The sequence below is a fragment of the Lissotriton vulgaris genome, chromosome 7 (assembly GCF_964263255.1).
Source record: "Lissotriton vulgaris chromosome 7, aLisVul1.2, whole genome shotgun sequence".
In the NCBI taxonomy this organism is placed as follows: domain Eukaryota; kingdom Metazoa; phylum Chordata; class Amphibia; order Caudata; family Salamandridae; genus Lissotriton; species Lissotriton vulgaris.
In genome coordinates, this window is record NC_141695.1 from 1,717,226,011 (window position 1) to 1,717,249,570 (window position 23,560).

Here is a 23,560-nt window from a genome sequence, read left to right on the forward strand (position 1 = left end):
TAGGGGTTGTCAGTGTGACTAAGGGAGATATGAACAAAGTATACATACCCTTGTAAAGTGATCTGGGTACATAAGTAGTGTAAACCCTGACAAAGCCTAATGGTGAGTGGCGGCCATGATGGAACAGGTCCCTTGGGGTGTGGGATAGGAGCTTAGTTATTAATGATGTACGAGTGCCAATGTGGGCTGATCTTGCCCCCTGGATGTCCTGGCGTATAGGACTAGCCTTAACTAACCTTAGGTCTCTAGAAATCGTAGGATCTGGTCATCTAATGTAGGGGTTCGTGAGTACCCTGGGATTAGTGGTGTTGCTTGCAGGGTAAGGAGTGTATTAAGACCATGTACAAACCCAAATTCAGAACTTATGTCTTTGGAATGTGTCAGATCGCCATCGCTGATGGGTGGACATTCTGGATGTGGGGGTTCATAGTGAATGCCAGGGAATGTCTTCGTTGAGGCCATGTTGGTCAGAAGACAACCGATGCACCCATCTCTGTTCCTTTCTGAATAGTATTTTCGTTGGGCAGTTAGGACTGGATTCCAGAACTACCCACTTCATCGAATTCTCATCGTGGTTTGCTTCCACATAATGCTTACACATTTTGGTGTGGGTCTTTCTGCAGCGGAAGTTGCTGCGATGTTCTATGATTCGAGTCTTAATAGGGCGTGTTGTCATACCTATGTATTGCAGGTTACATGGGCATAAAAGCAGGTATATACAGTGGGATGTATTGCAGTTGGTGTGTTGCCTTATTTCCCATTTGAAGGTGTCTGAAAGTTGTATAGTTTTGAGGGTCAGGGAATACCTGCAGACACCACACATTCCGCAGGGGTAGTGCCCCGTCACTGGGGGTAGGTCCCATAAAGTTCTTTGGCTTACTTTCCTAGTTTGTTTAGGCCTGGTGCTGATCAAGATATCTTTCAGGTTCTGTGATCTTTTGAAAGCAAACCTAGGTTCCTCCAGTGACATGTCACCTGTGTTGAGTATGCCCCAGTGATGCTTAATCGTACTCCTGATTTTGTTGGACAAGGGGGTAAAGGTGGTCACACATGTGATAGGTTGGTTCTCAGTAGGGACCCTCTCCCGCCTTTCCAGTAGGGCTTCTCTATTGTTGTTTCTGGCACGTTTACGTGCTTTTCGTACATCACTCTTAGGGTAACCCCTATCCAGAAGGTTCCTAGAGAGCAGAGCAGATTCTTTCTTGTAATCAGCCACTGCGCTACAATTACACCTAATTCGTAGGAATTGGCCAAATGGTAGATTGGTGCGTAGGGCCTTAGGATGGTGACTCGTGTAATGCAGAAGGCTGTTGCGATCTGTGGGTTTACGATACATAGTTGTTTTAATGGAACCCGCTTCCAATTTGATCGTTAAGTCAAGGAAAGCAATTTCGTGGGGTGAGGCTGTCATGGTGAAATGTAGGTGAGGGTTGAGAGTGTTGACCCAAACCAAGAACCCTTCATAAGTGGATGGTGGACCGCTCCATAGGATAAGAATGTCGTCTATGAAGCGTTTCCACATTCTGATGTTATTGCGGAAGGGATTGGACTCATGGTGTATGTGAGTCTCTTCAAATTTAGCCATGTACAGACAGGCCACCGAGGGGGCAAAGGTACTGCCCATAGAGGTCCCCTGGGTTTGATGGTAGAACTTGCCTCTGTATTCAAAATAATTTTCGGTCAAGGCTAGTGTTGCGCACTCCATGATGAAGGTTTGGGGAGTGTTGGAGCTCCACAATTCTTGTCCCAGTCTTTCTTCAATTACCTCAAGGGTAGCCCTCTGGGGGATGTTCGTATAGAGTGCTTCGACATCCAGGGTGATTAAAAGGTCAATCTCTCCTGTTACCTGGACAGAGTCCAGTATCCTGAGGACATCTGTCGTATCCTGAATGTAGGAGGGGATGCTTTTTACCAGGGGTTGCAGGAAGTGGTCGCAAAACTGAGACAGGGGCTCCAGCACAGAGTCAATCCCAGAAACAATTGGCCTCCCTGGTACTGGTCTGGTGGCTTTATGGATCTTGGGTAGAATGTAGAAGTATGGTACCCTAGGGTCCTTTTTCATGAGAAATTCTGCCTCTTTCTTACTGATCCATTGATCGCATTCAGCACCGGACACCAGGCTTGTGATCCTGGTCTGTAAACGTGTAGTTGGGTCATCAGTGATCGGAGTATAGTATCTCTGGTCACTCAGCTGTCTTGTGCACTCTAACTCATAGTCCACTGTGTTCATGAGTACTGTGGCACCCCCTTTGTCGGCTTGCTTAATTGTGATTGAGGAATCATCTGCCAATGACTTCAGTATTGCCAACTCATTCTTGGAGATGTTACAATATGGGGTCTGCCGGTCAAGTTTGTTAATGTCTTTCAACACTGCCTGCTCAAACGTTAGTACTTCGTTAGGTATCATACCGTTATGCGGTGTGAAGGTAGAGGGATTATGGAGTCCAGAATCTTCCGTGTGTTCACTGGGTTTTCCTTCAAAAAACGCTCTTAATCTAATTTTTCTAAAAAAGGCTTTGAGTTCTCTTGTTTGTTGGAACTGGTCGATCCTTGGAGTAGGGACGAAGCCCAAGCCTTTTTGTAGGACTTCTTCCTCTCTTTGGGTAAGGTTGCGATCTGAAAGGTTAACTACCAGACTCACTGTTGTCCTGATCGGCTCGTGCTCCTCGTGTCCATCCCTTGGGGGCGTGTGTCCTCCCATTGTACCCTTTTCTCTGCTGTATTGCCTCTTTTTCGCCCTCGCCCTCTGCCCCAACCTCTGCCTAAAAAAGGTGGGTGTGATGGGTTCTGGGGCGGATAGAACGCAGGGTACTGTGGGCCGAAAGATGGTTGGAAGTGGGGGAATTGCGGGTACTGCCAAAGTGGGGGGCATACAGGTTGCCCCTGATTTTGGTAATTGGGGAAGTTGTGTTGTCCCCGTCCCCTCCCTCTTTTAGCCCTGGGGGGCATCTGTGCGGGGTTGTTATCCTCGCTGCTGTCTGAGCCACTGTTTGAGCCCCTCCTAGAAGAAGTCGTGCTAGAATCTGAACTATAGTTCGTGCCAGGTGGAACATAGTCATCCCTTAAGTAAGGGTAGACTTTTTCTTTAGAGAATTTTTTAATGTCCTTTTGTAATTTCACCAACTTTTGGTTCATAAGATATTCCTTATGTTCTGCCATCTCTTTGTTGATCTCGGCAAGTTTTGTTTTAAAACCCGGATTTTGCACTGCGGTCTTCAAGGCGGCTTCTGCTGCTTGTATTTTCACCAACAGGGCATCGGCCAGTCGTTTCGCCGTGTTGACTATAAGGATGAGGAGGTCATGGGTACATTTCCACGACACCTGTGACCACTCCACCTTAAATTGTCCGTCCTCCCAGAATATTCTCGGGAAATTTTTAACTATTAGTCCATTTGGTGCAATCTTAGCTTTAAAATATTGCGCCATCATGGCTCCATGGATAGTTACTCTGATCCATTCCCGTTTGAGGTCTGACAGGGATTGCCATTCAGGGGTACTACTACTTGTTCCTGGTTCAATGTCAATGCCAAAAAGAGAGGGTGTCCTCATTATGGCTGCTGCATCCTCCTCACCAAAACTCAGTCCCTGCCCCTCCATGATGGTGGGGTCTAATGGGAGTGGTCCTGGTGTGGTGGAGTCCTTCAGGGAAGGTGGGGAAAGAGGAGGGAGAAAATAAGGGTGGTTTACTTAGAAAACAACCCTACAGAGAGATAAGAGCAGGTCCAATACTGAATTCAGTTGCGGACCGGGTGTGAGCCACCGCGAAGGTGTAGGCTCAAATTTATTGGGGGATATGACCAGACTCACCCACCAAATGATAGCTCCCACGGTTTACACCGTGCTAGAGTAGATTCCAAAGAAGGAGGGAGGCAAGGGACACTATTTACCACTAAAAATAGTGGAAGGTCCAGTAACAGCTTAGTGTCTGTACAAGGTACTAGGAAATCAAACCAAAAAGGGGGTTGCTGTACTGTTCCTAAAGAAGTCAGAGATAGGAAAGTTCTTGCTGGCGTGACCAAGTAGAAGGGAAAGAAAGGGGATACTATTAATACCCTGGGGAATCCATTATGTTGGACATATTTGCCTCACACACCCCGAGGAGTGTCATGCTTCATCATCGGCGGTTGCTCCTCGTCGGGGAGGCGGTGCAATCCCCGACGGGCACACCTCAGAGAGGGGCTCTTTGGCGGAGATCTTTTTTCCAACTGCCTGTAGGTGAAGTGGGGGTATGTGGGCAGGGAGGTGTGTACCTATGGTAAGGCAGCTAAAATGTAGATAGGGGTACCGGAACGGACTTTATTCTGGGGGTCCCCTAGCTACGGTTAAAAAGTGAAACTAGTCCCCTAGGTGTCAACCAATTATGTTGTGTTACCCTAGAAGATACTAGTGGTGCATGTGGTCAACATGTTTCTCGCTCTTGGTATATTTACCGCGATTCTTCAGGACCAAAGTGAAGACAACAACATGCTCGTGTCATATGTGTTGGAATAATTTACCTTCGTGGATCCTCCTATGTCTATGTCTGGAGGAAGGATAAGGGAACAACAATTAAACAAAATTGCCAGTCACAATATTGCCAGGAAGAACATATAATGACATGCTGGTGGTTTTGGTGCATGCCAAGTGTATTGAGCGTGCAATGCAAAACTGTGAAGCACACGCTCTAACTGTGACTTATACTGTGGAAAGTGAAGGTGAATATTTAAAAACAAAGGTGTAAATATACAAAATTAAAAATGCAGCATTCATAGATCTCAAAAACCTGCCTGTGGTATATCAGATATGGTGCAGGGTTTTTAAGAGAGGACACCACTATGTAATATGCAAGGCATGACAGCACATTATCACTGTGATCTTTAAAACCAGTCAAAAGGAACATTTCAACATAGCCCTACTCACCTAATGATCAGAACCTAGGGGCCACATGAGTGTTCGGCAGGGCTGAATCACAACTCTAAGCACAGTGTGTTGCTGAAGTAAGGGGAAGTAAGAGTAAGTAAAAGGGCGGTGATTAACAGTTAAGTAGAATGCATCCCTGCAGAAACAGGGCTCAAAGTCTGTTATGGCGCTAAGCCTTCTCATTCTCAGCCATGCGCTAGACGCTCTCACCTGTAGTCTGCTGCGTTCTGGTTTATTCACCTACCCCTCCCCGCCGAGCTCGAGTAGATGTGTGAGCTCGGCGGCGGGGATTATTTCAATAGCACTGGCAGGTCGGTGTGACGCGTTAGGCACCCGCCCACAGCCCTAGGTCACGTGTGCGCTCCCGGGAGCGTGGCGGCCATCTTGTAGTGGTGTGGTGGACGCGGTAAAGGCTAATGCCCTGTGCAGTCACCCCGTTTCCAATCCCACGGAGGCTTTACTAGTTAGGTGCCCGGGATCTTGGGACCGTTTGTTGGACAGGCGTGTCCGTTAAGCCCATAGTCGCTCGTTGTGGGGTTCACAGGTGGTGAAAACCGATTTTATAAAAACGATTTTTAACAACCCAATTGTCAATGGCGGCCATGGTTAAAGAGGTCCCTAGGGGTTGTCAGTGTGACTAAGGGAGATATGAACAAAGTATACATACCCTTGTAAAGTGATCTGGGTACATAAGTAGTGTAAACCCTGACAAAGCCTAATGGTGAGTGGCGGCCATGATGGAACAGGTCCCTTGGGGTGTGGGATAGGAGCTTAGTTATTAATGATGTACGAGTGCCAATGTGGGCTGATCTTGCCCCCTGGATGTCCTGGCGTATAGGACTAGCCTTAACTAACCTTAGGTCTCTAGAAATCGTAGGATCTGGTCATCTAATGTAGGGGTTCGTGAGTACCCTGGGATTAGTGGTGTTGCTTGCAGGGTAAGGAGTGTATTAAGACCATGTACAAACCCAAATTCAGAACTTATGTCTTTGGAATGTGTCAGATCGCCATCGCTGATGGGTGGACATTCTGGATGTGGGGGTTCATAGTGAATGCCAGGGAATGTCTTCGTTGAGGCCATGTTGGTCAGAAGACAACCGATGCACCCATCTCTGTTCCTTTCTGAATAGTATTTTCGTTGGGCAGTTAGGACTGGATTCCAGAACTACCCACTTCATCGAATTCTCATCGTGGTTTGCTTCCACATAATGCTTACACATTTTGGTGTGGGTCTTTCTGCAGCGGAAGTTGCTGCGATGTTCTATGATTCGAGTCTTAATAGGGCGTGTTGTCATACCTATGTATTGCAGGTTACATGGGCATAAAAGCAGGTATATACAGTGGGATGTATTGCAGTTGGTGTGTTGCCTTATTTCCCATTTGAAGGTGTCTGAAAGTTGTATAGTTTTGAGGGTCAGGGAATACCTGCAGACACCACACATTCCGCAGGGGTAGTGCCCCGTCACTGGGGGTAGGTCCCATAAAGTTCTTTGGCTTACTTTCCTAGTTTGTTTAGGCCTGGTGCTGATCAAGATATCTTTCAGGTTCTGTGATCTTTTGAAAGCAAACCTAGGTTCCTCCAGTGACATGTCACCTGTGTTGAGTATGCCCCAGTGATGCTTAATCGTACTCCTGATTTTGTTGGACAAGGGGGTAAAGGTGGTCACACATGTGATAGGTTGGTTCTCAGTAGGGACCCTCTCCCGCCTTTCCAGTAGGGCTTCTCTATTGTTGTTTCTGGCACGTTTACGTGCTTTTCGTACATCACTCTTAGGGTAACCCCTATCCAGAAGGTTCCTAGAGAGCAGAGCAGATTCTTTCTTGTAATCAGCCACTGCGCTGCAATTACGCCTAATTCGTAGGAATTGGCCAAATGGTAGATTGGTGCGTAGGGCCTTAGGATGGTGACTCGTGTAATGCAGAAGGCTGTTGCGATCTGTGGGTTTACGATACATAGTTGTTTTAATGGAACCCGCTTCCAATTTGATCGTTAAGTCAAGGAAAGCAATTTCGTGGGGTGAGGCTGTCATGGTGAAATGTAGGTGAGGGTTGAGAGTGTTGACCCAAACCAAGAACCCTTCATAAGTGGATGGTGGACCGCTCCATAGGATAAGAATGTCGTCTATGAAGCGTTTCCACATTCTGATGTTATTGCGGAAGGGATTGGACTCATGGTGTATGTGAGTCTCTTCAAATTTAGCCATGTACAGACAGGCCACCGAGGGGGCAAAGGTACTGCCCATAGAGGTCCCCTGGGTTTGATGGTAGAACTTGCCTCTGTATTCAAAATAATTTTCGGTCAAGGCTAGTGTTGCGCACTCCATGATGAAGGTTTGGGGAGTGTTGGAGCTCCACAATTCTTGTCCCAGTCTTTCTTCAATTACCTCAAGGGTAGCCCTCTGGGGGATGTTCGTATAGAGTGCTTCGACATCCAGGGTGATTAAAAGGTCAATCTCTCCTGTTACCTGGACAGAGTCCAGTATCCTGAGGACATCTGTCGTATCCTGAATGTAGGAGGGGATGCTTTTTACCAGGGGTTGCAGGAAGTGGTCGCAAAACTGAGACAGGGGCTCCAGCACAGAGTCAATCCCAGAAACAATTGGCCTCCCTGGTACTGGTCTGGTGGCTTTATGGATCTTGGGTAGAATGTAGAAGTATGGTACCCTAGGGTCCTTTTTCATGAGAAATTCTGCCTCTTTCTTACTGATCCATTGATCGCATTCAGCACCGGACACCAGGCTTGTGATCCTGGTCTGTAAACGTGTAGTTGGGTCATCAGTGATCGGAGTATAGTATCTCTGGTCACTCAGCTGTCTTGTGCACTCTAACTCATAGTCCACTGTGTTCATGAGTACTGTGGCACCCCCTTTGTCGGCTTGCTTAATTGTGATTGAGGAATCATCTGCCAATGACTTCAGTATTGCCAACTCATTCTTGGAGATGTTACAATATGGGGTCTGCCGGTCAAGTTTGTTAATGTCTTTCAACACTGCCTGCTCAAACGTTAGTACTTCGTTAGGTATCATACCGTTATGCGGTGTGAAGGTAGAGGGATTATGGAGTCCAGAATCTTCCGTGTGTTCACTGGGTTTTCCTTCAAAAAACGCTCTTAATCTAATTTTTCTAAAAAAGGCTTTGAGTTCTCTTGTTTGTTGGAACTGGTCGATCCTTGGAGTAGGGACGAAGCCCAAGCCTTTTTGTAGGACTTCTTCCTCTCTTTGGGTAAGGTTGCGATCTGAAAGGTTAACTACCAGACTCACTGTTGTCCTGATCGGCTCGTGCTCCTCGTGTCCATCCCTTGGGGGCGTGTGTCCTCCCATTGTACCCTTTTCTCTGCTGTATTGCCTCTTTTTCGCCCTCGCCCTCTGCCCCAACCTCTGCCTAAAAAAGGTGGGTGTGATGGGTTCTGGGGCGGATAGAACGCAGGGTACTGTGGGCCGAAAGATGGTTGGAAGTGGGGGAATTGCGGGTACTGCCAAAGTGGGGGGCATACAGGTTGCCCCTGATTTTGGTAATTGGGGAAGTTGTGTTGTCCCCGTCCCCTCCCTCTTTTAGCCCTGGGGGGCATCTGTGCGGGGTTGTTATCCTCGCTGCTGTCTGAGCCACTGTTTGAGCCCCTCCTAGAAGAAGTCGTGCTAGAATCTGAACTATAGTTCGTGCCAGGTGGAACATAGTCATCCCTTAAGTAAGGGTAGACTTTTTCTTTAGAGAATTTTTTAATGTCCTTTTGTAATTTCACCAACTTTTGGTTCATAAGATATTCCTTATGTTCTGCCATCTCTTTGTTGATCTCGGCAAGTTTTGTTTTAAAACCCGGATTTTGCACTGCGGTCTTCAAGGCGGCTTCTGCTGCTTGTATTTTCACCAACAGGGCATCGGCCAGTCGTTTCGCCGTGTTGACTATAAGGATGAGGAGGTCATGGGTACATTTCCACGACACCTGTGACCACTCCACCATAAAATTGTCCGTCCTCCCAGAATATTCTCGGGAAATTTTTAACTATTAGTCCATTTGGTGCAATCTTAGCTTTAAAATATTGCGCCATCATGGCTCCATGGATAGTTACTCTGATCCATTCCCGTTTGAGGTCTGACAGGGATTGCCATTCAGGGGTACTACTACTTGTTCCTGGTTCAATGTCAATGCCAAAAAGAGAGGGTGTCCTCATTATGGCTGCTGCATCCTCCTCACCAAAACTCAGTCCCTGCCCCTCCAGGATGGTGGGGTCTAATGGGAGTGGTCCTGGTGTGGTGGAGTCCTTCACGGAAGGTGGGGAAAGAGGAGGGAGAAAATAAGGGTGGTTTACTTAGAAAACAACCCTACAGAGAGATAAGAGCAGGTCCAATACTGAATTCAGTTGCGGACCGGGTGTTTGGTCCTGAAGAATCGCGGTAAATATACCAAGAGCGAGAAACATGTTGACCACATGCACCACTAGTATCTTCTAGGGTAACACAACATAATTGGTTGACACCTAGGGGACTAGTTTCACTTTTTAACCGTAGCTAGGGGACCCCCAGAATAAAGTCCGTTCCGGTACCCCTATCTACATTTTAGCTGCCTTACCATAGGTACACACCTCCCTGCCCACATACCCCCACTTCACCTACAGGCAGTTGGAAAAAAGATCTCCGCCAAAGAGCCCCTCTCTGAGGTGTGCCCGTCGGGGATTGCACCGCCTCCCCGACGAGGAGCAACCGCCGATGATGAAGCATGACACTCCTCGGGGTGTGTGAGGCAAATATGTCCAACATAATGGATTCCCCAGGGTATTAATAGTATCCCCTTTCTTTCCCTTCTACTTGGTCACGCCAGCAAGAACTTTCCTATCTCTGACATCTTTAGGAACAGTACAGCAACCCCCTTTTTGGTTTGATTTCCTAGTACCTTGTACAGACACTAAGCTGTTACTGGACCTTCCACTATTTTTAGTGGTAAATAGTGTCCCTTGCCTCCCTCCTTCTTTGGAATCTACTCTAGCACGGTGTAAACCGTGGGAGCTATCATTTGGTGGGTGAGTCTGGTCATATCCCCCAATAAATTTGAGCCTACACCTTCGCGGTGGCTCACACCCGGTCCGCAACTGAATTCAGTATTGGACCTGCTCTTATCTCTCTGTAGGGTTGTTTTCTAAGTAAACCACCCTTATTTTCTCCCTCCTCTTTCCCCACCTTCCGTGAAGGACTCCACCACACCAGGACCACTCCCATTAGACCCCACCATCATGGAGGGCCAGGGACTGAGTTTTGGTGAGGAGGATGCAGCAGCCATAATGAGGACACCCTCTCTTTTTGGCATTGACATTGAACCAGGAACAAGTAGTAGTACCCCTGAATGGCAATCCCTGTCAGACCTCAAACGGGAATGGATCAGAGTAACTATCCATGGAGCCATGATGGCGCAATATTTTAAAGCTAAGATTGCACCAAATGGACTAATAGTTAAAAATTTCCCGAGAATATTCTGGGAGGACGGACAATTTAAGGTGGAGTGGTCACAGGTGTCGTGGAAATGTACCCATGACCTCCTCATCCTTATAGTCAACACGGCGAAACGACTGGCCGATGCCCTGTTGGTGAAAATACAAGCAGCAGAAGCCGCCTTGAAGACCGCAGTGCAAAATCCGGGTTTTAAAACAAAACTTGCCGAGATCAACAAAGAGATGGCAGAACATAAGGAATATCTTATGAACCAAAAGTTGGTGAAATTACAAAAGGACATTAAAAAATTCTCTAAAGAAAAAGTCTACCCTTACTTAAGGGATGACTATGTTCCACCTGGCACGAACTATAGTTCAGATTCTAGCACGACTTCTTCTAGGAGGGGCTCAAACAGTGGCTCAGACAGCAGCGAGGATAACAACCCCGCACAGATGCCCCCCAGGGCTAAAAGAGGGAGGGGACGGGGACAACACAACTTCCCCAATTACCAAAATCAGGGGCAACCTGTATGCCCCCCACTTTGGCAGTACCCGCAATTCCCCCACTTCCAACCATCTTTCGGCCCACAGTACCCTGCGTTCTATCCGCCCCAGAACCCATCACACCCACCTTTTTTAGGCAGAGGTTGGGGCAGAGGGCGAGGGCGAAAAAGAGGCAATACAGCAGAGAAAAGGGTACAATGGGAGGACACACGCCCCCAAGGGATGGACACGAGGAGCACGAGCCGATCAGGACAACAGTGAGTCTGGTAGTTAACCTTTCAGATCGCAACCTTACCCAAAGAGAGGAAGAAGTCCTACAAAAAGGCTTGGGCTTCGTCCCTACTCCAAGGATCGACCAGTTCCAACAAACAAGAGAACTCAAAGCCTTTTTTAGAAAAATTAGATTAAGAGCGTTTTTTGAAGGAAAACCCAGTGAACACACGGAAGATTCTGGACTCCATAATCCCTCTACCTTCACACCGCATAACGGTATGATACCTAACGAAGTACTAACGTTTGAGCAGGCAGTGTTGAAAGACATTAACAAACTTGACCGGCAGACCCCATATTGTAACATCTCCAAGAATGAGTTGGCAATACTGAAGTCATTGGCAGATGATTCCTCAATCACAATTAAGCAAGCCGACAAAGGGGGTGCCACAGTACTCATGAACACAGTGGACTATGAGTTAGAGTGCACAAGACAGCTGAGTGACCAGAGATACTATACTCCGATCACTGATGACCCAACTACACGTTTACAGACCAGGATCACAAGCCTGGTGTCCGGTGCTGAATGCGATCAATGGATCAGTAAGAAAGAGGCAGAATTTCTCATGAAAAAGGACCCTAGGGTACCATACTTCTACATTCTACCCAAGATCCATAAAGCCACCAGACCAGTACCAGGGAGGCCAATTGTTTCTGGGATTGACTCTGTGCTGGAGCCCCTGTCTCAGTTTTGCGACCACTTCCTGCAACCCCTGGTAAAAAGCATCCCCTCCTACATTCAGGATACGACAGATGTCCTCAGGATACTGGACTCTGTCCAGGTAACAGGAGAGATTGACCTTTTAATCACCCTGGATGTCGAAGCACTCTATACGAACATCCCCCAGAGGGCTACCCTTGAGGTAATTGAAGAAAGACTGGGACAAGAATTGTGGAGCTCCAACACTCCCCAAACCTTCATCATGGAGTGCGCAACACTAGCCTTGACCGAAAATTATTTTGAATACAGAGGCAAGTTCTACCATCAAACCCAGGGGACCTCTATGGGCAGTACCTTTGCCCCCTCGGTGGCCTGTCTGTACATGGCTAAATTTGAAGAGACTCACATACACCATGAGTCCAATCCCTTCCGCAATAACATCAGAATGTGGAAACGCTTCATAGACGACATTCTTATCCTATGGAGCGGTCCACCATCCACTTATGAAGGGTTCTTGGTTTGGGTCAACACTCTCAACCCTCACCTACATTTCACCATGACAGCCTCACCCCACGAAATTGCTTTCCTTGACTTAACGATCAAATTGGAAGCGGGTTCCATTAAAACAACTATGTATCGTAAACCCACAGATCGCAACAGCCTTCTGCATTACACGAGTCACCATCCTAAGGCCCTACGCACCAATCTACCATTTGGCCAATTCCTACGAATTAGGCGTAATTGTAGCGCAGTGGCTGATTACAAGAAAGAATCTGCTCTGCTCTCTAGGAACCTTCTGGATAGGGGTTACCCTAAGAGTGATGTACGAAAAGCACGTAAACGTGCCAGAAACAACAATAGAGAAGCCCTACTGGAAAGGCGGGAGAGGGTCCCTACTGAGAACCAACCTATCACATGTGTGACCACCTTTACCCCCTTGTCCAACAAAATCAGGAGTACGATTAAGCATCACTGGGGCATACTCAACACAGGTGACATGTCACTGGAGGAACCTAGGTTTGCTTTCAAAAGATCACAGAACCTGAAAGATATCTTGATCAGCACCAGGCCTAAACAAACTAGGAAAGTAAGCCAAAGAACTTTATGGGACCTACCCCCAGTGACGGGGCACTACCCCTGCGGAATGTGTGGTGTCTGCAGGTATTCCCTGACCCTCAAAACTATACAACTTTCAGACACCTTCAAATGGGAAATAAGGCAACACACCAACTGCAATACATCCCACTGTATATACCTGCTTTTATGCCCATGTAACCTGCAATACATAGGTATGACAACACGCCCTATTAAGACTCGAATCATAGAACATCGCAGCAACTTCCGCTGCAGAAAGACCCACACCAAAATGTGTAAGCATTATGTGGAAGCAAACCACGATGAGAATTCGATGAAGTGGGTAGTTCTGGAATCCAGTCCTAACTGCCCAACGAAAATACTATTCAGAAAGGAACAGAGATGGGTGCATCGGTTGTCTTCTGACCAACATGGCCTCAACGAAGACATTCCCTGGCATTCACTATGAACCCCCACATCCAGAATGTCCACCCATCAGCGATGGCGATCTGACACATTCCAAAGACATAAGTTCTGAATTTGGGTTTGTACATGGTCTTAATACACTCCTTACCCTGCAAGCAACACCACTAATCCCAGGGTACTCACGAACCCCTACATTAGATGACCAGATCCTACGATTTCTAGAGACCTAAGGTTAGTTAAGGCTAGTCCTATACGCCAGGACATCCAGGGGGCAAGATCAGCCCACATTGGCACTCGTACATCATTAATAACTAAGCTCCTATCCCACACCCCAAGGGACCTGTTCCATCATGGCCGCCACTCACCATTAGGCTTTGTCAGGGTTTACACTACTTATGTACCCAGATCACTTTACAAGGGTATGTATACTTTGTTCATATCTCCCTTAGTCACACTGACAACCCCTAGGGACCTCTTTAACCATGGCCGCCATTGACAATTGGGTTGTTAAAAATCGTTTTTATAAAATCGGTTTTCACCACCTGTGAACCCCACAACGAGCGACTATGGGCTTAACGGACACGCCTGTCCAACAAACGGTCCCAAGATCCCGGGCACCTAACTAGTAAAGCCTCCGTGGGATTGGAAACGGGGTGACTGCACAGGGCATTAGCCTTTACCGCGTCCACCACACCACTACAAGATGGCCGCCACGCTCCCGGGAGCGCACACGTGACCTAGGGCTGTGGGCGGGTGCCTAACGCGTCACACCGACCTGCCAGTGCTATTGAAATAATCCCCGCCGCCGAGCTCACACATCTACTCGAGCTCGGCGGGGAGGGGTAGGTGAATAAACCAGAACGCAGCAGACTACAGGTGAGAGCGTCTAGCGCATGGCTGAGAATGAGAAGGCTTAGCGCCATAACAGACTTTGAGCCCTGTTTCTGCAGGGATGCATTCTACTTAACTGTTAATCACCGCCCTTTTACTTACTCTTACTTCCCCTTACTTCAGCAACACACTGTGCTTAGAGTTGTGATTCAGCCCTGCCGAACACTCATGTGGCCCCTAGGTTCTGATCATTAGGTGAGTAGGGCTATGTTGAAATGTTCCTTTTGACTGGTTTTAAAGATCACAGTGATAATGTGCTGTCATGCCTTGCATATTACATAGTGGTGTCCTCTCTTAAAAACCCTGCACCATATCTGATATACCACAGGCAGGTTTTTGAGATCTATGAATGCTGCATTTTTAATTTTGTATATTTACACCTTTGTTTTTAAATATTCACCTTCACTTTCCACAGTATAAGTCACAGTTAGAGCGTGTGCTTCACAGTTTTGCATTGCACGCTCAATACACTTGGCATGCACCAAAACCACCAGCATGTCATTATATGTTCTTCCTGGCAATATTGTGACTGGCAATTTTGTTTAATTGTTGTTCCCTTATCCTTCCTCCAGACATAGACATAGGAGGATCCACGAAGGTAAATTATTCCAACACATATGACACGAGCATGTTGTTGTCTTCACTTTGGTCCTGAAGAATCGCGGTAAATATACCAAGAGCGAGAAACATGTTGACCACATGCACCACTAGTATCTTCTAGGGTAACACAACATAATTGGTTGACACCTAGGGGACTAGTTTCACTTTTTAACCGTAGCTAGGGGACCCCCAGAATAAAGTCCGTTCCGGTACCCCTATCTACATTTTAGCTGCCTTACCATAGGTACACACCTCCCTGCCCACATACCCCCACTTCACCTACAGGCAGTTGGAAAAAAGATCTCCGCCAAAGAGCCCCTCTCTGAGGTGTGCCCGTCGGGGATTGCACCGCCTCCCCGACGAGGAGCAACCGCCGATGATGAAGCATGACACTCCTCGGGGTGTGTGAGGCAAATATGTCCAACATAATGGATTCCCCAGGGTATTAATAGTATCCCCTTTCTTTCCCTTCTACTTGGTCACGCCAGCAAGAACTTTCCTATCTCTGACTTCTTTAGGAACAGTACAGCAACCCCCTTTTTGGTTTGATTTCCTAGTACCTTGTACAGACACTAAGCTGTTACTGGACCTTCCACTATTTTTAGTGGTAAATAGTGTCCCTTGCCTCCCTCCTTCTTTGGAATCTACTCTAGCACGGTGTAAACCGTGGGAGCTATCATTTGGTGGGTGAGTCTGGTCATATCCCCCAATAAATTTGAGCCTACACCTTCGCGGTGGCTCACACCCGGTCCGCAACTGAATTCAGTATTGGACCTGCTCTTATCTCTCTGTAGGGTTGTTTTCTAAGTAAACCACCCTTATTTTCTCCCTCCTCTTTCCCCACCTTCCGTGAAGGACTCCACCACACCAGGACCACTCCCATTAGACCCCACCATCATGGAGGGGCAGGGACTGAGTTTTGGTGAGGAGGATGCAGCAGCCATAATGAGGACACCCTCTCTTTTTGGCATTGACATTGAACCAGGAACAAGTAGTAGTACCCCTGAATGGCAATCCCTGTCAGACCTCAAACGGGAATGGATCAGAGTAACTATCCATGGAGCCATGATGGCGCAATATTTTAAAGCTAAGATTGCACCAAATGGACTAATAGTTAAAAATTTCCCGAGAATATTCTGGGAGGACGGACAATTTAAGGTGGAGTGGTCACAGGTGTCGTGGAAATGTACCCATGACCTCCTCATCCTTATAGTCAACACGGCGAAACGACTGGCCGATGCCCTGTTGGTGAAAATACAAGCAGCAGAAGCCGCCTTGAAGACCGCAGTGCAAAATCCGGGTTTTAAAACAAAACTTGCCGAGATCAACAAAGAGATGGCAGAACATAAGGAATATCTTATGAACCAAAAGTTGGTGAAATTACAAAAGGACATTAAAAAATTCTCTAAAGAAAAAGTCTACCCTTACTTAAGGGATGACTATGTTCCACCTGGCACGAACTATAGTTCAGATTCTAGCACGACTTCTTCTAGGAGGGGCTCAAACAGTGGCTCAGACAGCAGCGAGGATAACAACCCCGCACAGATGCCCCCCAGGGCTAAAAGAGGGAGGGGACGGGGACAACACAACTTCCCCAATTACCAAAATCAGGGGCAACCTGTATGCCCCCCACTTTGGCAGTACCCGCAATTCCCCCACTTCCAACCATCTTTCGGCCCACAGTACCCTGCGTTCTATCCGCCCCAGAACCCATCACACCCACCTTTTTTAGGCAGAGGTTGGGGCAGAGGGCGAGGGCGAAAAAGAGGCAATACAGCAGAGAAAAGGGTACAATGGGAGGACACACGCCCCCAAGGGATGGACACGAGGAGCACGAGCCGATCAGGACAACAGTGAGTCTGGTAGTTAACCTTTCAGATCGCAACCTTACCCAAAGAGAGGAAGAAGTCCTACAAAAAGGCTTGGGCTTCGTCCCTACTCCAAGGATCGACCAGTTCCAACAAACAAGAGAACTCAAAGCCTTTTTTAGAAAAATTAGATTAAGAGCGTTTTTTGAAGGAAAACCCAGTGAACACACGGAAGATTCTGGACTCCATAATCCCTCTACCTTCACACCGCATAACGGTATGATACCTAACGAAGTACTAACGTTTGAGCAGGCAGTGTTGAAAGACATTAACAAACTTGACCGGCAGACCCCATATTGTAACATCTCCAAGAATGAGTTGGCAATACTGAAGTCATTGGCAGATGATTCCTCAATCACAATTAAGCAAGCCGACAAAGGGGGTGCCACAGTACTCATGAACACAGTGGACTATGAGTTAGAGTGCACAAGACAGCTGAGTGACCAGAGATACTATACTCCGATCACTGATGACCCAACTACACGTTTACAGACCAGGATCACAAGCCTGGTGTCCGGTGCTGAATGCGATCAATGGATCAGTAAGAAAGAGGCAGAATTTCTCATGAAAAAGGACCCTAGGGTACCATACTTCTACATTCTACCCAAGATCCATAAAGCCACCAGACCAGTACCAGGGAGGCCAATTGTTTCTGGGATTGACTCTGTGCTGGAGCCCCTGTCTCAGTTTTGCGACCACTTCCTGCAACCCCTGGTAAAAAGCATCCCCTCCTACATTCAGGATACGACAGATGTCCTCAGGATACTGGACTCTGTCCAGGTAACAGGAGAGATTGACCTTTTAATCACCCTGGATGTCGAAGCACTCTATACGAACATCCCCCAGAGGGCTACCCTTGAGGTAATTGAAGAAACACTGGGACAAGAATTGTGGAGCTCCAACACTCCCCAAACCTTCATCATGGAGTGCGCAACACTAGCCTTGACCGAAAATTATTTTGAATACAGAGGCAAGTTCTACCATCAAACCCAGGGGACCTCTATGGGCAGTACCTTTGCCCCCTCGGTGGCCTGTCTGTACATGGCTAAATTTGAAGAGACTCACATACACCATGAGTCCAATCCCTTCCGCAATAACATCAGAATGTGGAAACGCTTCATAGACGACATTCTTATCCTATGGAGCGGTCCACCATCCACTTATGAAGGGTTCTTGGTTTGGGTCAACACTCTCAACCCTCACCTACATTTCACCATGACAGCCTCACCCCACGAAATTGCTTTCCTTGACTTAACGATCAAATTGGAAGCGGGTTCCATTAAAACAACTATGTATCGTAAACCCACAGATCGCAACAGCCTTCTGCATTACACGAGTCACCATCCTAAGGCCCTACGCACCAATCTACCATTTGGCCAATTCCTACGAATTAGGCGTAATTGTAGCGCAGTGGCTGATTACAAGAAAGAATCTGCTCTGCTCTCTAGGAACCTTCTGGATAGGGGTTACCCTAAGAGTGATGTACGAAAAGCACGTAAACGTGCCAGAAACAACAATAGAGAAGCCCTACTGGAAAGGCGGGAGAGGGTCCCTACTGAGAACCAACCTATCACATGTGTGACCACCTTTACCCCCTTGTCCAACAAAATCAGGAGTACGATTAAGCATCACTGGGGCATACTCAACACAGGTGACATGTCACTGGAGGAACCTAGGTTTGCTTTCAAAAGATCACAGAACCTGAAAGATATCTTGATCAGCACCAGGCCTAAACAAACTAGGAAAGTAAGCCAAAGAACTTTATGGGACCTACCCCCAGTGACGGGGCACTACCCCTGCGGAATGTGTGGTGTCTGCAGGTATTCCCTGACCCTCAAAACTATACAACTTTCAGACACCTTCAAATGGGAAATAAGGCAACACACCAACTGCAATACATCCCACTGTATATACCTGCTTTTATGCCCATGTAACCTGCAATACATAGGTATGACAACACGCCCTATTAAGACTCGAATCATAGAACATCGCAGCAACTTCCGCTGCAGAAAGACCCACACCAAAATGTGTAAGCATTATGTGGAAGCAAACCACGATGAGAATTCGATGAAGTGGGTAGTTCTGGAATCCAGTCCTAACTGCCCAACGAAAATACTATTCAGAAAGGAACAGAGATGGGTGCATCGGTTGTCTTCTGACCAACATGGCCTCAACGAAGACATTCCCTGGCATTCACTATGAACCCCCACATCCAGAATGTCCACCCATCAGCGATGGCGATCTGACACATTCCAAAGACATAAGTTCTGAATTTGGGTTTGTACATGGTCTTAATACACTCCTTACCCTGCAAGCAACACCACTAATCCCAGGGTACTCACGAACCCCTACATTAGATGACCAGATCCTACGATTTCTAGAGACCTAAGGTTAGTTAAGGCTAGTCCTATACGCCAGGACATCCAGGGGGCAAGATCAGCCCACATTGGCACTCGTACATCATTAATAACTAAGCTCCTATCCCACACCCCAAGGGACCTGTTCCATCATGGCCGCCACTCACCATTAGGCTTTGTCAGGGTTTACACTACTTATGTACCCAGATCACTTTACAAGGGTATGTATACTTTGTTCATATCTCCCTTAGTCACACTGACAACCCCTAGGGACCTCTTTAACCATGGCCGCCATTGACAATTGGGTTGTTAAAAATCGTTTTTATAAAATCGGTTTTCACCACCTGTGAACCCCACAACGAGCGACTATGGGCTTAACGGACACGCCTGTCCAACAAACGGTCCCAAGATCCCGGGCACCTAACTAGTAAAGCCTCCGTGGGATTGGAAACGGGGTGACTGCACAGGGCATTAGCCTTTACCGCGTCCACCACACCACTACAAGATGGCCGCCACGCTCCCGGGAGCGCACACGTGACCTAGGGCTGTGGGCGGGTGCCTAACGCGTCACACCGACCTGCCAGTGCTATTGAAATAATCCCCGCCGCCGAGCTCACACATCTACTCGAGCTCGGCGGGAAGGGGTAGGTGAATAAACCAGAACGCAGCAGACTACAGGTGAGAGCGTCTAGCGCATGGCTGAGAATGAGAAGGCTTAGCGCCATAACAGACTTTGAGCCCTGTTTCTGCAGGGATGCATTCTACTTAACTGTTAATCACCGCCCTTTTACTTACTCTTACTTCCCCTTACTTCAGCAACACACTGTGCTTAGAGTTGTGATTCAGCCCTGCCGAACACTCATGTGGCCCCTAGGTTCTGATCATTAGGTGAGTAGGGCTATGTTGAAATGTTCCTTTTGACTGGTTTTAAAGATCACAGTGATAATGTGCTGTCATGCCTTGCATATTACATAGTGGTGTCCTCTCTTAAAAACCCTGCACCATATCTGATATACCACAGGCAGGTTTTTGAGATCTATGAATGCTGCATTTTTAATTTTGTATATTTACACCTTTGTTTTTAAATATTCACCTTCACTTTCCACAGTATAAGTCACAGTTAGAGCGTGTGCTTCACAGTTTTGCATTGCACGCTCAATACACTTGGCATGCACCAAAACCACCAGCATGTCATTATATGTTCTTCCTGGCAATATTGTGACTGGCAATTTTGTTTAATTGTTGTTCCCTTATCCTTCCTCCAGACATAGACATAGGAGGATCCACGAAGGTAAATTATTCCAACACATATGACACGAGCATGTTGTTGTCTTCACTTTGGTCCTGAAGAATCGCGGTAAATATACCAAGAGCGAGAAACATGTTGACCACATGCACCACTAGTATCTTCTAGGGTAACACAACATAATTGGTTGACACCTAGGGGACTAGTTTCACTTTTTAACCGTAGCTAGGGGACCCCCAGAATAAAGTCCGTTCCGGTACCCCTATCTACATTTTAGCTGCCTTACCATAGGTACACACCTCCCTGCCCACATACCCCCACTTCACCTACAGGCAGTTGGAAAAAAGATCTCCGCCAAAGAGCCCCTCTCTGAGGTGTGCCCGTCGGGGATTGCACCGCCTCCCCGACGAGGAGCAACCGCCGATGATGAAGCATGACACTCCTCGGGGTGTGTGAGGCAAATATGTCCAACATAATGGATTCCCCAGGGTATTAATAGTATCCCCTTTCTTTCCCTTCTACTTGGTCACGCCAGCAAGAACTTTCCTATCTCTGACTTCTTTAGGAACAGTACAGCAACCCCCTTTTTGGTTTGATCAATTATTTTATGTCTTTGACGCAGGTTTTAAGAGTTGATGTTTCTATGTCCTTAGTGTTTTCCAGTTCAAGTACCTAGGTGTTATGATCGACAAGGGGGGTCATTTCACGAACCAGCTCAAAGCCCTTAAGAGGAAAGGAATGGCAATTACGACCACGCTAAGACAACTTAAAACAAAACTAACAGGACCAACATTTGCTCCACTTCTTCGTGTTACGGAAGCAAAAATTCCATCATCAGTTACATATGGCAGTGAAGTTTTGAGAGGCAGGGATGCCCGACTACTGGGCACCACCATGGCAAAAGCATACAGAGCAATGTTAAACTTACCGCCTTATACGTCACCAGCACAGATTCGTCTTGAGCTTGGTCTACCGAAGCAACTCTTCGCAAGGCGAGGCTCGTACATTAAGTGCTGGCATAAAATTAAGAACTCCGCCACAAACACACTGAATCACCAGCTCTGGCAGGAAATGTGCAGCACACCTACCTCGCCGGCCAAAGCCTACTTGGAGGAATCACTCGCCATAACGGGGCTAGCCAACCTATGGGAAACTCCAACAACGCACTTGCACTTTAAACGCATCACGAATAAGATTATTAAGAAGCTTTCTTTCATAGAAGACAAAGTTGCTTTTGCACACCGGAGCCACGTATGGATGACTCTATCCAATTATAAATCATTTGGATCACACGCATACTTTAAACTAGGGTATTCAAGGAAGTCTAAAGAAGCCTTTTTTAAAACACAGGCTAGGAATCCTGTCAGCCACACCTCATCTTCCACCATGGGTGAGAAAGAACTACAGAAACTTATGCCGGCTATGCGGAGCTGGAAAGGAGAACATTGAACACATAATATGCTCCTGCGTAAAGCTTAATAAGGAAAGGGTTGGCCTGCTAAAAACTTGTGTTAACAAACAAGGCATATGCACCAGGAGACAAGCAGTACTTGCATGCTTCAACCCACTGGACCCACAACTAAATGGGAAGCTCGTTAAGTTCTTATTTTTAGTATCTTCCAAGCAAAATATGCTTGGGACTGCAACCAGTGTATAATTCTTTACAGGCTCCCAGCAAAACGACTCTGGACACTCTGTACTTTTGATTTACGAACGTATGCATCAACACTTAAAATCCTTTTAATAGAGCATTGATTGAAAAGTCATTTTTATCAAAATGTTTCATTTGAATGTAATTTTGTAATGTTTTTAATTAATCAAAAACAATACATTTTTTACTTACAGTTCAAGAATTATCTGGGTATCATCTGCATATTTGTAGCAGGTGAGTTTGAAACTGTTGATGGCATTTAGTAATGGTTTTATGTATATGTTAAAGACCTGAGGTGAGGTGATAGATACTCATGGAACTCCTGTTTTAGCACAGTAAGGATTTGAAGAAGAAAAGTGGTGTGTGAATCTGCTATGATCTGTTGGTTAGCAGAGATGAGAAAATCCAAACAAGGGTGATGCCATCTATTCCAGCTTTTTTCTGTCTAAGAATGTAGTTGTGTCATTTTGAACTGTGTCAGAAGCTGCTGAAAGTTCTGGAGTAGTAATGCATCAACACAATTTTGACAACTGTTTTGCAGCTGTTCCAAATTGCAATTAGGGGAGATTCTGAATTTCTCCCTGGCACGGTCGGACTAGGAACAGGAACCAGCCATGGCAATTCTGCTTGACCGGCCCAGGTGGGAGGAGGCGGTGGTGGGGAGGGGGGCAGTGTTCTACTGAGAAGTATCAAGGACTTCTGCTTTTGTTACAGGGGAGCAATATTGCAAAACTGCTGCAAAACCGGCCCCCACGGTTCAAAAACTGTCCCCCACCATTCCGGCCCACCACACAAACGCCTGATGCCCGCTACAGCCAGTCTGGCCCTGCTCCCTGGCTAGAATCCTGTTTGCCAGTCTGAGAGTAGTTCATTTTCTTCTATGAATTCTGAGATCTGGCAAAAGGCTGCTCTTCTCATACGTTTACTAAGGAAATACACATTGGACATTGGGTCCAAGTTGTTCTTCTTAAGTAGTGGGCGTACGTATGACTTTCTGTTAAAGGATGTTCTGGGCTGCTTATGCTCCACTGTTTTACTAGGGAACGTCCTTGTGTACTCAGACTCCTGTGCGCAGTATGGATGCGTTTGGGGACCCTGCTCTGCTATGCTCCTTTGTGAGAGTGCTGTGTGATGTTCTGTGGTACCCAGAGCACCTGTGTGTAAATATTGTCTCCTATGTTGCCATGAAGGTTCCCATACTGCTGTGTGTCTGTGTGTGTGAGAGTTTTGTAGTATGTTCTGTAGGTCCCAATGCTCGTTTGTGTTAGTATTAGAGGATGTCAAGAGTGGTCGTAGGCCCCTGTGCGTTAGTGGTACAGGATTCCTTGGAGTACCCAAGTTTTTGCCCAGTGTTGCCTGGGTACCCAGCCTCTGGAGTGTGAATATGATGGGAAGCCCTTACATTCCTGTGCTGCTGCATGTCAGCATCATATGAACTCAAGGGGAGCCCAGCTCCATTCTCTTTTGAGAGTATTATAAGATGTACGTGCTTCTAATACACACCTGATCTATGGTTCTGCAGCACTACATACAAATGTAAAATGCATAGATTAGAGACATGCCTTGCCCTGTGAAGTCCCATGCTTTCATGTATGGGTATTGTAGGAGATCCGTGCTACCCCAGACTTTTCTTGTATTGGTAAGGGAAGTACATGATACTTTATTTTTATTGTGGGATGCCCGGGGTGACCCT